Source organism: Manis javanica, chromosome 15 (assembly GCF_040802235.1).
Source record: "Manis javanica isolate MJ-LG chromosome 15, MJ_LKY, whole genome shotgun sequence".
NCBI lineage: Eukaryota > Metazoa > Chordata > Mammalia > Pholidota > Manidae > Manis > Manis javanica.
In genome coordinates, this window is record NC_133170.1 from 58,469,493 (window position 1) to 58,484,645 (window position 15,153).

Consider the following 15,153-nt stretch of genomic DNA (forward strand, 5'->3'; position numbering starts at 1 on the left):
TTATATGATCTCACTGCAATGTTGAAAAGAAAGGAACATGCCAAAACTTGATCTTTTAAAAAGACTATTGGCTTGGTTTCTCTGAAGAACCCTGACTGCTTTTATCAAGAAGGATATCCATCCTACATCTTATAGTCCTTTATCTCCCAGAAGTGAACAGACTCCAACCCAAGGTTTATTCAAGCTTCTCTTTCTCTCCCAACTGTCTCTAGATCCACTTCAACTCACCTAGTTCATACAACAGCTTCTGAAGTCATCGTCATTAGATGATGAAGGTGAGGCTCAGAAAAGGTCAGCGACCTCCCTAGGCTCCTGCAGTTTGTCAGTTACAGTACTGATTGGTATCCATAATCAGGAAGTATGAGGCCCATCCTCTTCCCAATTATGTGGCATCTGTTCATCTTGGTAAGGCATGTAGTGTTGGTCCAATGCTTGACAACTCTCAGACATTTAAAGTGCACCCTTTGGATTGTACCAGAACCGTAGTGTTAGTTCCTTCACTGCAGTGTCATTCTAAAAGCTTCTTTTTGTGATTTCTTGAGCTGCTTGAATTTCTGAGTTTAAGAACTACCCACAGAAAATTTCTGTTCTTTCCACTAGATGATCAAATGGCAAATTTTGGCTGTCATAGTTCTCTGACTCTCTATTGGTTATGAACAAGGCAAGCTTAAACGTTGAAGCCTTGGTGGTAATGCCTATTCTAGTTACTCACTTCTCCTCCAAAGAAACAGCCACCCATATGTTACATCATAAACCTCAGGAATTAAAATATTAAATTTTAAGAGATGCTCATTTATGTATTAGCAGTTGACCTATGTATCTACTAAGTTTGGATTTTGAATATATTCTCTTTCTCTCTCCTCTGAAGCAATGATACCAACTCTTCTAGGATTCACATTTAATAGGGAACTATGTTCCCTCATCTGGTAAGTTTTACATGTTTGTGGACATGTATTTAGTAAAGATGTAATTCATAATTGGTTTTCCATGAAAGGATCCAGTTTGAGTTTTAAGTCCCCTTCAATTAGTAGTTTCCTTTTGCAAATCATTGTCTGCAATGGAAAAAAAATTTTTCAAGTCCCCACTGGCAAATGAGTATGTATTCAATGTTTCTGGGCCAACCAGTCTCACCTTCTTTCTCTCAAATGAGTTGGGCTGTCATTAGAAAAGTCACATCTACTGGAGTCAGATATATCCAGTTGTATCCCTGGAAAGTGACTGATATTCTCAGGTGCATAATCTCCCCACTGGTTGAAAAGAAATAATATGTGCCTTTCCTAACTGTTGGGGGAGAAAATGTTCCAGAAGACCCTGAATGCAGAGTTGGCTCAGTGTGCACACAGCTCAACACATGGTATTTTTATTTGAGCAGTGTATATCTGTGTTCCCACTCCCACCCACTGAACTTCTTCAAGTCCAACCAGTTGGATTGGATTTACCCACTGCAGAACCCAAATAACCACAAACACTGGGCCAGAGCACAGAGGATAAAAGTTGTTGCATTCTAATAGGGTAACTTTCTCTGTCTGAAAGATAATAATTAAAAGACACTAAGTTCTGGAGAAAGAGGGAGGGAGATAACCCTGGTGGAATAAAGAGGGTGAAACAGGATTAGCAAACCACAGGTCAATTGGCAGTAGTCATACATTTGCCACCTACTCAGGACATGCAAAGTAGGACCTACGTGCGTATTGAATTTCTTGGATAGGCCAGGTTTGGGAGATGATGGGGGAGAAGACATGTTTCTGTCATCTTTATTTAGTAAATAATAAATAAGCCAAGACTTATGGTCCATCTACTGGGCTGACGCACCAACCTTGAATCAGCTCAGTATGGTAGCAGCAGCACTGGAGAGCTTTGAGTAAACCGAGTTGGTGCTAAGTTGTTGTCCAATAGGAGTCACAAATGGCCATTGCTCCTTGCCATCTAGTGTGGAGAAACACTTGTCTGATCCTGGCGATTGTCTCCAGCCCACATCCAGACAATCCCATAAGGACAACTACCATCTGATGACCAGGGTCCCTCATAAGTCTAGTTCACCAGCCTCCCCAGCACGGATGGTAAGGCAGATGCTCAGGACCGTGGTTGCATGCAGGGAGAGTAGGACATGCATTCCCCTACATTTTCTTCTGTCTGACCTGTGGCTGGCCCGCAGGAACTTTACATTTACCCAGAAGCACCAGATGCTGTTCAAGGCTGTACCAGCTGCCACCCAGAGAAACTCGGCCAAGGTGCCAGTTGTGCTCCGCCTGCTGAGTTGTTTGGGAGAAAGAGCAGCAGGAAGTAACAATTTACACTTGGATTTTTCTTTTATTTGTTGAGAATTTGATGTCCCCTTCTACTTCTCCTCCCTCTCCTTTTTGCCTCAGCTCCAATTAGAACATTTCATTGTATGAAATTCCACTCCACAGGAATCTATATCAAATTTAGGAAGCCATTGGTGTATAAAGAACTCTCATTTCAAGGGGGTAGGACAAGGCGTGCCATGTAATCAGAGGCAATTAAAGACATTCCCACAATTGTGAATACACCTCCTTTGCACACACAATTATGGAGAATTGTTCAGAAAGCGACACGCTGTGGTGCTGGATGATTTCCAAAAGGCACTTAAGGGATAAGAAGCACTTATGTGGAGCTTGCAAACATGAGTTCTGTTTGTGTTCTTATGCGTGTTTGGCAAATACAATGCAGGCTCTGCTTTCAGAACATTTGGCCCAAAATAAAAAGAAATGTGTCAGCAAATCCACCGAGAAGTACACTAAACCCAGAACTTCTTCTGTGATATCCAGATGGAGGCTGAGGTAGACTGTTTTCCAGCTAAAGGCAGCATTCTGGATGCAATCGTCAAGAGTTCTGGCCGCCTCGGCCACATGTGGTAGAAAGTTCACCAAAGGCCCAGTGGCTTCATTGCAAAGCTGCCCACACTTACAGCATACCTGGAGTCAGCTAGGGGGGCCGGTGACCTCACCCTGTACTTGCAGTGACCTCACACATTTGCCATTTACTCAGGACACGCAAAGTAGGACTGACATGCATATTGGATTTCTTGGATATGGGAGGGTGGAGAAGAGAAGGGCATGTTTCTGTCATCTTCATTTAGTAAATAAGAAACATGCCAAGACTTATCTACTGGGCTGAAGCAGTAACTCTTGCCCTGTGACTAAGATGGTCAGATAACATCAGCCTCACTGTCCTCATGTAAACAAAGACCATAATGGTATAATGGTAGCCACCCTACAAAGCTGTGGAAGACTGGTAAGAGGATACATGTACAGTGGACACACAGAGTGAGCTCTCACAGAAGGCAGGCTGAGAGTACAATATTATTTTATTATGTTCCCCCTGTGTCTTCTCTTTGACTCCTATGCAAAAAAATCTCCTTCGTTAAAAAAAAAAAAACACTTGAGCTACCTCTCATCCTCACAATTTACCACCCCTCTATTTCCTTAAATGCCACATTCCTTGAAAGAGGAGTCTGCACGGATTGCCCTGTTCTCACACCCGTTCTCTCCCACCGCCTGCTCCCACCCTGCCCCACAGTGCTGCTGAAGGTGGTTCATCAACAGCCTTTGCCATTCGGCTTTGAGTGTTTCCCAGGCTACCCCTCTGACATGCTGGCCACTTGACAAGCTCATCAGTAGAACCTGAGCAAACAGGATTTTTGCCACTCATGAGAAACTTTAAACACTCCCTTCAGGTGGCCTCCTGCATTCCTGCACTCTTCCATGATGAAAAGTACAGAAAAGAAAGACTACTTCTTTAGCTTGAGTTCTGGAATGAGAACACGCCTTGGGTTCAGGAAAGCCCTCCAAAGTTACAGCCAATTCACAGCCTTTGTTTAATGTCAGGAGAAAATAAGTGTTTGGTCTCATTCTGCTTGTCACTGCAGCGAAAGCTGGCTGATCCCTAGCCTTTGTTCTCCTGCCTGCCTCGGTCTCCCAACTATAATGGTCATTAGGGACAATCTGCCAAGGAGTGTCCCCCCTTCTTCATCAACTGCCCACCCACCACTCTCAACACATGATTCCCTGGGTATTTCTGTGTCTGTATCTGTCGGCAATCCTGGCTGCCAACCATTGGCTCGCAGACCCAGTCTGCAGTGGGAGAAAAGTTTGAGGTGACCCCACGCACGGAAGCAGAATGAGAGGCCGTGTTCAAGGGGGCCAGAGCCACTGGTGGAGGCCATTCTGTGTCTGTGGCTAAATGTCCACATGCAGGACAGAGTCGTGGGCAAGAGGGATGGGGCAGGATGAGCACGCGTGGACAGGAAGGAAAAGGTCCTCTGTTCAGACAGGAGGGACTTAGCAGGCGCCACCTGGTGGCTGGTGGACAGCAGCTTGAAGAACAGGTCAAGAAAGGACAGGGTAGCGTTGCAGTGGTTTGGAGCCAAGTCTTCCTGTCAGACATGGTCTTGACCAAAGACTTACGGAGTTACCCAAACTCCTCCAGGCGGTGAGGCTGCATCTAAAGGAAGAGAGCAGGGCTGGAGCAAAGCTGCCCAAACCTCGGGGCTGAAGGGAGGGCCACCAGGTAGACCTGGGACCCCAGAGTGGGGCCAGAGCACCAGGTTCCCAGAACACTGTCCCGGGGGTGTGACTCAGAGACGTGCCTGCCCCCCCAGCAGCTGCAGCCAGTCGGGGGCACCCCAATTTATGTCCAGAGAGCAAGTCCAATCCCCACCGTGGTGCAGTGCCCACCCGGACACTGCCGTGATAGTTCACAGGAGGAGACAAGCCCTCGAGTGTTCTGGACTTTAAGGGTAAAACAGTCCTTCACCCCACACCCCATAAGTTTTGAATTGCAGTGAGAAAGAGCAGCCTGTGCCAATGGAGAAAAGAACTTCACAAATACACGCCTCTTACAAAGAGGGAGAGGCTAAAGTGGCTGGCCCGCAGGCACTCACCCTTCCAGAGTATCATGTTCAGAAACCTGTGTGTTGTTGGGTTGGGAGCTGCCTGGGGCCTTCTCCTGCTGGTTAGGTCCCCATGACAGTCACACCCCAAGACCACCTCCTCGGTCACCTGGGAAACTTGGCCCTCTTGGATTGACACAGGAGCAGGCTCTCCTGTCACAGTAGATGACCTGCTGCAGTGCAGTGGCTTCCCTGGCCAGCATCTGAAGACTCAGGTGAACAAAGGGACAGTAGACAGTAACGGATTAAAAGGCAATAAACTAGACAGCTAACACCTCTGGGTGATAAGTAAGTACTAGGCAATGATCTAAACATGCCCACAGACCTATCTGAATCCTCATAACATCCCTATGAGACATGTACTATTAAGAGTTCCATTTTACAGATGGGAAAACCAAGCCATGGGAGAGTTTAATTAACTTCCCTAAGATTTCTATTAAGGGAGATTTAGTAAGGGAGAAGGTAAAGATATAGACACAGAAACAGTCATTACAGCACTATTTTTGTTTTGTTTTGTTTTTTATCTTTTTCACTGAAATGATAAGGTGTGACCTTATCAAGAGCTGATAGACAAGGTTATATTGGTTTCAAGTATACAACATAGTGATTCAACAGTTGTCTACATTATTAAATGCTCACCCCAGCTAGTGCAGTTACTATCTGTCAACATAGAAAGATGTTACAGAACTAGTGACTATACTCTCTATGCTGTACTTTCATTCCCATGACTAATTTATATTATGATTGAGATTTTGTGCCTCTTTTTGCCCTTCACCTGTTTCACCCTCTCATTCCAAACCCTCCCTCGTGGTGACCACCAGTCATGTCTCAGTGTTCTGAGTCCACTCTTACAGCACTATTTTTAGTTTTCATAGTGACATTGTACACAAACTTAAATGTCCAAAAACCAGGAATAGATTCATTACAATATACCCATAGGACATTAAATATAATCCTACAGACGTGGGTTTGAAAATGAGATTATGTTTATCACATATTATTCAGTGAAAAATCAGGGCACAAAATAAATTAAGTCATAATCCCATATTTTGGCAATTACAAAAATATAAATGCATTTGTTAAAGTTCTCAAAGAATATGCATTGAGGTGTTAATCGTGATCTGAAAATGGTGGTGTTCTGGATGCTTTTGGTCACCCTTTCATTTATATAAATCATCTAATAAAAATGAGTTGCTTTTTCATAAAATAAAAGTTACATTAATGTTTTAAATAATAAAGTAGAGGAAAGGGTTATCCAGGTCCCCAGATGAGGTCTGCAGAGGGCTTAGCTCTGTGCTCATTGATAGCAAAGGTGTCTGGCAAGTGGAACTCGCATAATCGGTATTTCCCTAAAGTGTGTGCTAGGATCAAGGGTGTGTTGTGGCCAAATAAATGGAGAAATTCTGCTTATTCCTCCCAAAGATTCACAATGCCTAAACTATGTTTTAAAAGAAGAAGAAGAAAAACTTACTTTACTTAATATAGTGCACCATTTTCCGGTCATACCTAGTCATGGAGCTCCTTTACATATAACACTTACTTGTAGTGAAGAAATGCTCACACAGTTTGGAAGGGGTGGTATTATTTGTCACTCACCCTTCTGCTGAGCGCACGACACTTATACAGAATTATCTATATTTGTACATCTTGTAGTTTGAAATAGCACAGCATCTGGGGCATGGCATCCATCTCCTCCCCACACCCATCTTCATACCCTCCGTTCTCTGCAGGAGAATCCCCCAGGAGATCCTGTATTCAAATCACCACCTCAGGGGCTCTTCCAGACAATGAGATTCGACAGAATTAAATAAAAAGAAGAAAAGATGGATAAAGCAAGTTAGAAAAAATAAGAATCATGGTTTCTTACTATTGAACATACTATTTCTAGGTTTAAAAATCTAATTTTAGCAGTTAGATTTTCTTATTTTTGAAAGATGGCTAGTTTTTGGAATGCCATGAGGAAACACAAACAGAATTAATACAAAACTGGATGCAGGCATATTTTCTCAGTTTTCCCATAACTGAGGCTGCGGAGGACCTGACTGGTTACCCCTCTCTACCTTCTACATTTGTCTTATCTGTGAAGGAACTGCCTCCCAACCTCCCTTGAAATTAGGGCACAAGGAAGTGAACCAGACACCCCCACAGATTTCAGTGGAGAAAACAAGGCCAGGAAGGTTGCTTCCCAGATTGTTTTATTGGAGAGGGAGAGAGAACTTAGAAAAGAAATATCAAGTTTTCAGAATCTGGAATGTCAGAGGATTTAGCGACAGTGTCCCAGGCTGCAGTCCTCAGGGAGAACCGTTGGCAAGTGTCCGGCCATCAGGAGACTATATCTGGAAGATTTGGTTTTCTTCCTAACTGCAGAACCTCCAAGCCTGGTTCTCTGCATATTCAATAACTTCCTTTTCTGTTTAAACTAGCTAGATGGAGTGAGAAGGTATTGTTCCGGAACCAGATGCTGAGATGCACTATGGAACCTCATAGACACATCTCAACATTCCCACCTTCGCTCTACACCATTAAGCTGCCTATGCTCACAGGATGGAAAAGGACACTAGAGAGTAGGCAGGCCGACTGCCCCTGATACTCCAATTTGTAACCCGATGGTTGAGCCCTTAATTCCCTCTGGTTCATGTTGAATGTTTTACTTGGCTGGGAGAATTTACTTACTCTGGCAAATCCAGGTTGACTGAATGGCTGATTCAATGCCACACCTCTGCCAGTAAGAGTAGCTGGCAACCCTCTCCTTTCCTGCATTTTGTCACCTGTCATGCCCAAGTTTCCCCCCTGTACCATGGCTCCTTCTCCAAGTCTCTGTGCGTTACTCCTCCTCCACCACCCAAAACCTAAATGTCCACATTCCTCAGTTCTGGGGCTTTTCTTCTTGCTGTATACCCTTACTTGACAACCTTATGAGTCCTGTAGTTTTGAGTAAGATATAGGTGACAGTGACATTTTCGTCTTGTCTCAAACCCTCTCTTGAGTTTTAAATGTAATATATCACCAGAGGATTATCTAAGAGATATCTCAAACCTAACATGCCAAAAAAATGGAACACCCAACTAGCACTGTCATCCACCCAGGTGCTCACACCAAACGCCAAGAGTCCATCTTTCATTCCCCTTGCCCCTCTGCTGTTTCCATGACTCAGAGAAATAGCAAAAAATTGAAAAAGACCTCTATAAAATACAACAGAAGTTTTGATAATGGATCTCAATGTACCAACTCAATCTTTAAAATAAAACAAACTAGAAAATTACAAACTAAAACATGGACTGAAATTAAAAGTTTGCTAGATAAAAACAAAGAGGCCCTTGAGAAAATAATGTGAGAAACGTATGACACAAACTCAGAATGGAACTCTGTGTTGATGTTCATAAAGAGCAGGATCAAAATCAGATATGTAATGTAACAAAAATGACTCAACAGTAACAATAGTCCAGATTCATAATCCCACAGGAGTGTATCAGAGACTAGAGAACAGTATGGGGATGAAGGACACAGTACCAAGAGCATAGGAGAACTTTTAATCATTGAACTGATTTTAAATTTTAAGTTGGAGAAAAAGAGAGTAATGTTTCAGAAAATTCGAGCAGTAAAAGCAAAACTGAAAGCATGACATACACTTAACAAGGGGCGGGGAAAACAGAAAGGAGAAAAAGTAAACCCAACTGTATCCTTCTTGTAAAGGACTCCTAAAACAAAATGGTACAGCGAGGTAAAAAATTAAACTATGGGCACAAAAATTTTAATGATGAAGAAAAAGCCCATGGTGGTAATATAAACATAAAATTAAACAGAATTAAAGGCATGGAAAGGGTCATTTTATAGGTTACAATCTATAATTAAAATTAAACAAAATTGCAAACCTTAATTTGTTAATAGCCTCAAGGTTTGCAAAACAAACCTCCTGCTGTTGCTTTTGCTGGTGATGTGGCCATTGGGGGGCTGTGTGCCCACCCCCGCTGCCCCCCCTCAGGATCTCTCCTCCTGCATCTAACTGCATGCTGAAGCTCCCAGAAAACAGTATGGGAAGAAGAGAGGGGTACTGACAGCCCACTGAGGCAAGGTCCCCCAAAGGGACAGCCCCTAGGGCTCTAGCAGCACTAGGTCATGGGGAGTAAAGGTTGTCATAAACTCCATTTATTAAGAAAGACCGTGAATATTTTTAAAAGGAAAAAAAAAAGATTCTGTTTTCCCTGCCCAGGGACCCAGGAAGAACCGGACTAGGAATTACACTGCCTCCAATGGGAGCACAGGCAAAGCCAGTGTGGACTTAGAACAGCCCCAAGGGCATCAAACCGCACTTCTGGCAACGGGTACAGACCACAGAGAGGGCTCCCCATACTCAGACTAAGTGCAGATCTACATGGAAACCATAGATAATACCAAAACTGGAATTCCATGGTGTCCCCTAGAGAGAAAAGGGAAAGAAGAGTGTGTGTGTGTGTGTGTGTGTGTGTGTGTGTGTGTGTGTGTGTGTGTGTGTGTGTGTAAACATGTCCATATGGTCACACTTATTTATTTATTTATTTTTTTTTTTAAAGTTCCAACCTCAACCTGCCAGCACTGAAGTATGTCATCCAGGCTTTCTGTAGATGCTGCAGCAGAAGTAAGTTAAAAAGACAGTCCTAGATAGAAATACCATTTGACCCAGGAATTCAACTCCTAGGAATTTACCCAAAACAAACAACTTCTCAGATTAAAAGAGACATATGCACCCCTATGTTTATCACAGCACTATTTACAATAGCCAAGATAAGGAAGCAACCTAAGTGTCCATCAGTAGCTGAATGGATAAAGAAGATGTGGTACATATACACAATGGGATATTATTCAGCCATAAGAAGAAAACAAATCCTACAATTTGCAACAACATGGATGGAGCTGGAGGACATTATGCTCAGTGAAATAAGCCAGGCAGAGAAACACAAGTACCAAATGATTTCACTCATTTGTGGAGTATAACAATGAAGCAAAACTGAAGGAACAAAACAGCAGCAGACTCACAGACTCCAGGAAGGGATCAGCAGTTACTAAAGGGGAGGGATAGGGGAGAGCAGGTGGGGAGGTGGGGAGAAGGAGATTGTAGGGTACCATGATTTGGTGCAGATGGTGTATGTGGGTTCACAGGGAAGACAGTGTAGCACAGAGAAGACAAGTAGTGACTCTATAGCACTACTTGGGGCAGTGACTACAATGGGATGTGGGGGAGGAAGGACTCAATAATAAGGGTGAATATAGTAACCACATTGCTTTTCTTGTGAAACCTTCATAAGAATGTATATCAATGATACCTTAATAGAAAATAAAAGTAGAAAATTAAGAAAACAGACAATCCCGGGAGCCAAAGCTGAGCTCCAGCTCATGAGCTCAAGCGGTGGGCCAGATGATTCGCACACCATGCCACAGACTCCTCCAATTTTCCACAAAAGTACGTAGTTGCCTGTTGGGAGCAGAACACAGGACTGGGAAGGAAATAGAAGGGATGATAAATAAAATAAAATAGTAAAGAGGCTGTGCAAGGAGCCTGGATCCCCACCAGCTCTGGACCAGGCAGCGAGCACAGCCAGTCCACCCCACCCCCCGAGGAGCGGGAACAGTGCGTCATTAGGCCAGGATAGTGGCTCTTCTGGTCTTCACAACACTCCGAGGGGCATGTTACTCATTTTATAAGGGAGTAGAGCAGGTGAACTTAAGATCAGTACCCACATGCCCACCTTCGCTCCACTGACAAATAGAGACAATACACCTCTGCTTAAGCCATGGCCTGGGCCCCAGCTGTGACACCTTCTCTGATTCTGTGCCGGACATGATTTTCCATTCACACGTGTGGATACACATTTAGATGTGTAATATCTTGGTTGTGCTAAGGTAAGGGCCACAAACATTCCATTTCCTCTCTGTATCTTTGTTAAGTTCTCTTCATACTAGAGGCAAACCATATATGTGTCTTGGAAGCTAGAAAGAGGCTTCTTGGTGGAAATCTTTTTGGCACAGTCTCTGTAAACATACTGAAAAATATATACTATGTTTCATATCCCTCAAGAAGAATATCTAGATAATTCAAGTGACTGTATTAAAACTTTAGCAGTCTACCCTACATGGGTGCATAGAAACTGCTGCAGATATTCTGACAAGGTATTTGTCAAAATTCTTTACTATGTCTACTTACAACTCACAGTGGTCCTTCCAGAAAGAAGACACCTGGAAAGTCTTGGATAAGCCACCATGAACAGGCCCCACACCCCCTCATAAATCATGCAATTGTTTAGTGATGCACCATCAGGACAGGCCACATTTATCTCCCCAAAGCAAGCCCGGCAAGAATATGTTCAGAAGATATTGGTCATCTTATCTTTCCAAAAGGTTACAAGAAGGATTTGCTTATCTATAATGATTTATGGAACTGACAAGCCGATGCACAGATGTGGCCAGGAAATACATAAGAATAGACAGATTGGCTTAGAATGAAATTGTGGGGTCAGGGCACAAAGCAGAGAGCTCCATTCTATAATGGGACAAAAGAACCAAGATTCATAAATCACGTTTGTCAGGAATAAATAAAAAGAGAACCAGAGGGGGCCAGTGCCCCTGTTGTTTCTATCTCTATCATAATATGCTGGCCTGTCCTGCCCTGCCTCTGTCAGAGATAAGGACTTCCTTTGCTTTCTTGCCATCTCCAGATTAGGTCTAAACACCAATAAAAATATAACACACGCTGGCTTCTGTTAGTGTGTCCTGTCTGTATCTGACTTGCCTAGTGACTGTTACATCATTTTCTGTGACTTGGTGATTTAAGCAGTGATCAAGTGCGTCTGAGCAGGACCACATGCTGATCACATCCAGTGGATAAGCCCTCAGGGGCTGCAACAGGGACGCCTGACCTCCATTTCTTGCTCTGCCGATACCTCCCCAGGTAACTTTGGACAAGTTTTGTTTTTACTTCTTTCATTTGCAACACTTTTTAAAGATAACTCATCCATCAGTTTGGAAAGCTGAGATAATAATCCAGAAGAAACCAAACAAAAGTATATAAAGTCGTACCACTGCCTTGGACCCCACGGCTGTTTCATTGCCGAAAATTGTGAGGGTGGGGAGCTTGGACAGAGCAGGTGCATGTTTATAAAACTGTCTTGAAAGATTTGTCCCATATCTACAAATGAAGAAATGGAATAGACACACAGACAATTTGTCAGTCCTTTTAATTCTGAAATTATATCATCTATCTTTTAAAGAATAGTTAACCATCTGCCGATCTAATTGACATTTCAGTACCAACTAAACTGTTCTGGAATAAAAATACAATTTCCTGTTTTTCTGCAAAACATTCCTTCCTTATGTTTTATTGTAACAATAAATAATAAATTAATATAACAATATTTCAAAGTGAACAGACTTTGGTACAACATTTCCTCCTGCACCCCACAGTCCCTTGTGCTGTTTGAAGTTACAACTGTACCACAGGTAGCAGTTGGTATAATGACTTGCCAGAAAACCTTCATTTTCATTCCCTAGAGAAGACAACCAACCTCCATGGATAATGTGCATGCTGCAATGCTCATACACTTGTTTTTATCCATTTTGAATCCTGAGCTTGGGACAAAGACCATCTTCAGACCATTTGCAGGAATAAACTATGGAAGGCGTCACTAACTCAGATTCCCCCCAGCTCTTCTCCAGGAACCAGCCCACACATCTCCAAGAGGCAGCCAGGAGGTTTCACCTCTGTCTGTGTGCCCAGCTCCACCCCTGCTCTGACCTGACCTGCCTCCTGACTCGGGTCTTCATCTCCAGTTCCAGGTGAGCGCTCACCTCCGAGACCTGATTCAGTCACTCCCACTGGATTTTGTTGCTCTTCCTAGGACAGAGGCTTGTACTTGCTCTGCAGGTCCATCCAGTTTTCAATGAGGCTCTCCAGGAAAGGCCTGGCCCTCTTGGCCTGCATTATACTATCCTTCCAGACCTCCAGATGTGGCAGTTTAGTTATATTGGACTGTGGCATCCCTGCTCAGCTACCACAGAGCATGGACATAACTCCCACACTTCCTCAGTTCCTTAGGCAAGGAAACACAGAAAGAGAACAGTAACAGAGCTGCAAAGGTGGCTGATTACCCAGGTCAGGGAAAACTCCACAGATATGGCAGCCTATGATTTTTTTAAATAACCTCTGTAAATGAACTGTACCATATATGTAGAGGAATTCCATTTGCAGGTTGATGGTTCATCACAGAAGAATGCACCTATCTACCAACCAAGCAGATTGAGAAATACAACATTACCAGCATGCCAGAAGCCAATTTCATGTGCCCCTATTCAGAAGCCCATCCTTCCTCCTCAACAACAACCAATATTGTGAATTCCACCCCCAGACAGTAGTTTGCCTGTGTTTGAATTTTATGTAAGTGGAATTATACTTGAACATATCCTTTTGGGTTTGGTTCCCTTAGCTCAACATTGTACAAATTATCTATATTGCTATAGGTGATCATTGATTTTCAGTTCTGTATTGTATTCCATTGAATGAATGGATATACCACAATTTACTTAACTATTCTAATGTTGATGGACTTTTGAGTTGTTTGCAGTTTGGAGCTACTATGAACAATACTGTTATGAAAATTCTTGTAGTGATGTTCAGTAGAAGTTTGTGCACATTTCTGTTGTGTGTATACCTAGAGTAGAATTTTTGTCACACCCTTAGCAGATACAGCCAAATAATTTTCCAAAGTGTTTATAGCAACGTATGCACTATTTACTACCAGCAGTGTTTAAGAGTTCCAGAAGCCCTACTTCTCACCCCTGCTTGGCATTGTCAGTCTTTTCAATACTCATTCTTCTGATGTATATATAATAACAGTGCAATCCTAGAGCCAGGCAAGAATGGAATCTGCTCTGGGTCACAGGCTTTCAAGGCCCTACTGTGGCCCTCTTATTGTCATGCAGCCCCTTAGAAGTCTGCTGGGCAGTAGACAAATGGGGCAAAAAAGACCTAACAGAATCAACATGATAGATCAGACAGATCTGTGAACCATGTAGCCTTAAGACACAGAAAATGGATTTTTCCCAAAAAATATAAAAAAATAGTTATTTTAAAACTTTACTATAAACATGTTTTTACAAAAAAAAAATGAAGAAAAGTTAAGGGTAAATAACTAAAGAAAGAGAAAAAGTTTAAAGAATAACACTAGACTACACCACTCAGGACTATAAAAAAACTGGGTGAAATGTATATTTTCCTAGGAGAGTATAAATTACCAAAACAGATGCCAGGAAAGACAGAAAGTCTAAATAGACTGATTTCCATAGAAAATATGGAAAAAACTAACTTATCAATTTCTTAAAAAGCCCCAGGTCCAGACCACTTCACAAGGAAATTTTGTTTCAGGATATAGAAAGGGCAAAAAAAGAAAGAAAGAAAATCTCTACATTTGTAAACTACGTTTTAAATATTTTTAAATTATATTTATAGTATTGATATGAAACCCTGATAAAGACTACCCAAAATAGAAAAGCTTAAACTACTCTTACATTCAATGTAACAATCCTTATTAAAATACTAGAAAAGCCAGAAGCACATACAAAAAACAAATAATGATCACATAGATTTGTTCAACATTGGTTCAGTATTAGGAAATGCATTACTATAATCCATCATATTTATGTAAGTAAAGAGAAAAATCATGTAATTCTCTCTACAGATAATGAAATGGCATTTGACAAAATTCAACAATCATTTGTGATATGAATAAATAAATAACAAAAATATTCAATGCATATGTATCAAAGGATACTACTCTAACATAATAAATTGTTCTTCATCATCTACATGCCAGCCTCACACCGATAGAGAAAGACCAGAGGCATTCTCACTAACGTCATGAAGAAGATCAAGATGGCCACAATTTCTATGTAATATATAGTCCATATATTACCTAACATGATTGGACAACACAAAGGTATTGTGGGATTAAAATTTCCCATTATTGTGGGAAAAAGAATGGTGTAACTACTTTCACTGTTTATAGATGATATGAATGCCTGGAATGCCTCCTCCCCCAAACTCGCTGAAAATCTACAACAAAGCATTAGAGATTTCACTAACTTTGCAAGGGACAAGTTCAAGATACAGAAATCAAAGAACACATGTGCACAAGAAATACATGACATAAAGCAACTAGTAATAGTCCTAACAAGAAATATGCAATGACTATAAAAAGAAAAACTTCAAAACTAGT

The 15,153-nt window shown here is 42.1% G+C and overlaps 1 long non-coding RNA gene across 1 annotated transcript; it reads left to right on the forward strand.

Moving 5' to 3' along the window:
• Positions 1–212: 212 nt before the first annotated feature.
• On the forward strand, positions 213–9,519 carry LOC140846449 (uncharacterized). Its single transcript, XR_012125543.1, has 3 exons — positions 213–275; positions 869–926; positions 9,463–9,519. It is a non-coding gene; the product is annotated as an uncharacterized lncRNA (long non-coding RNA).
• Positions 9,520–15,153: the final 5,634 nt, after the last annotated feature.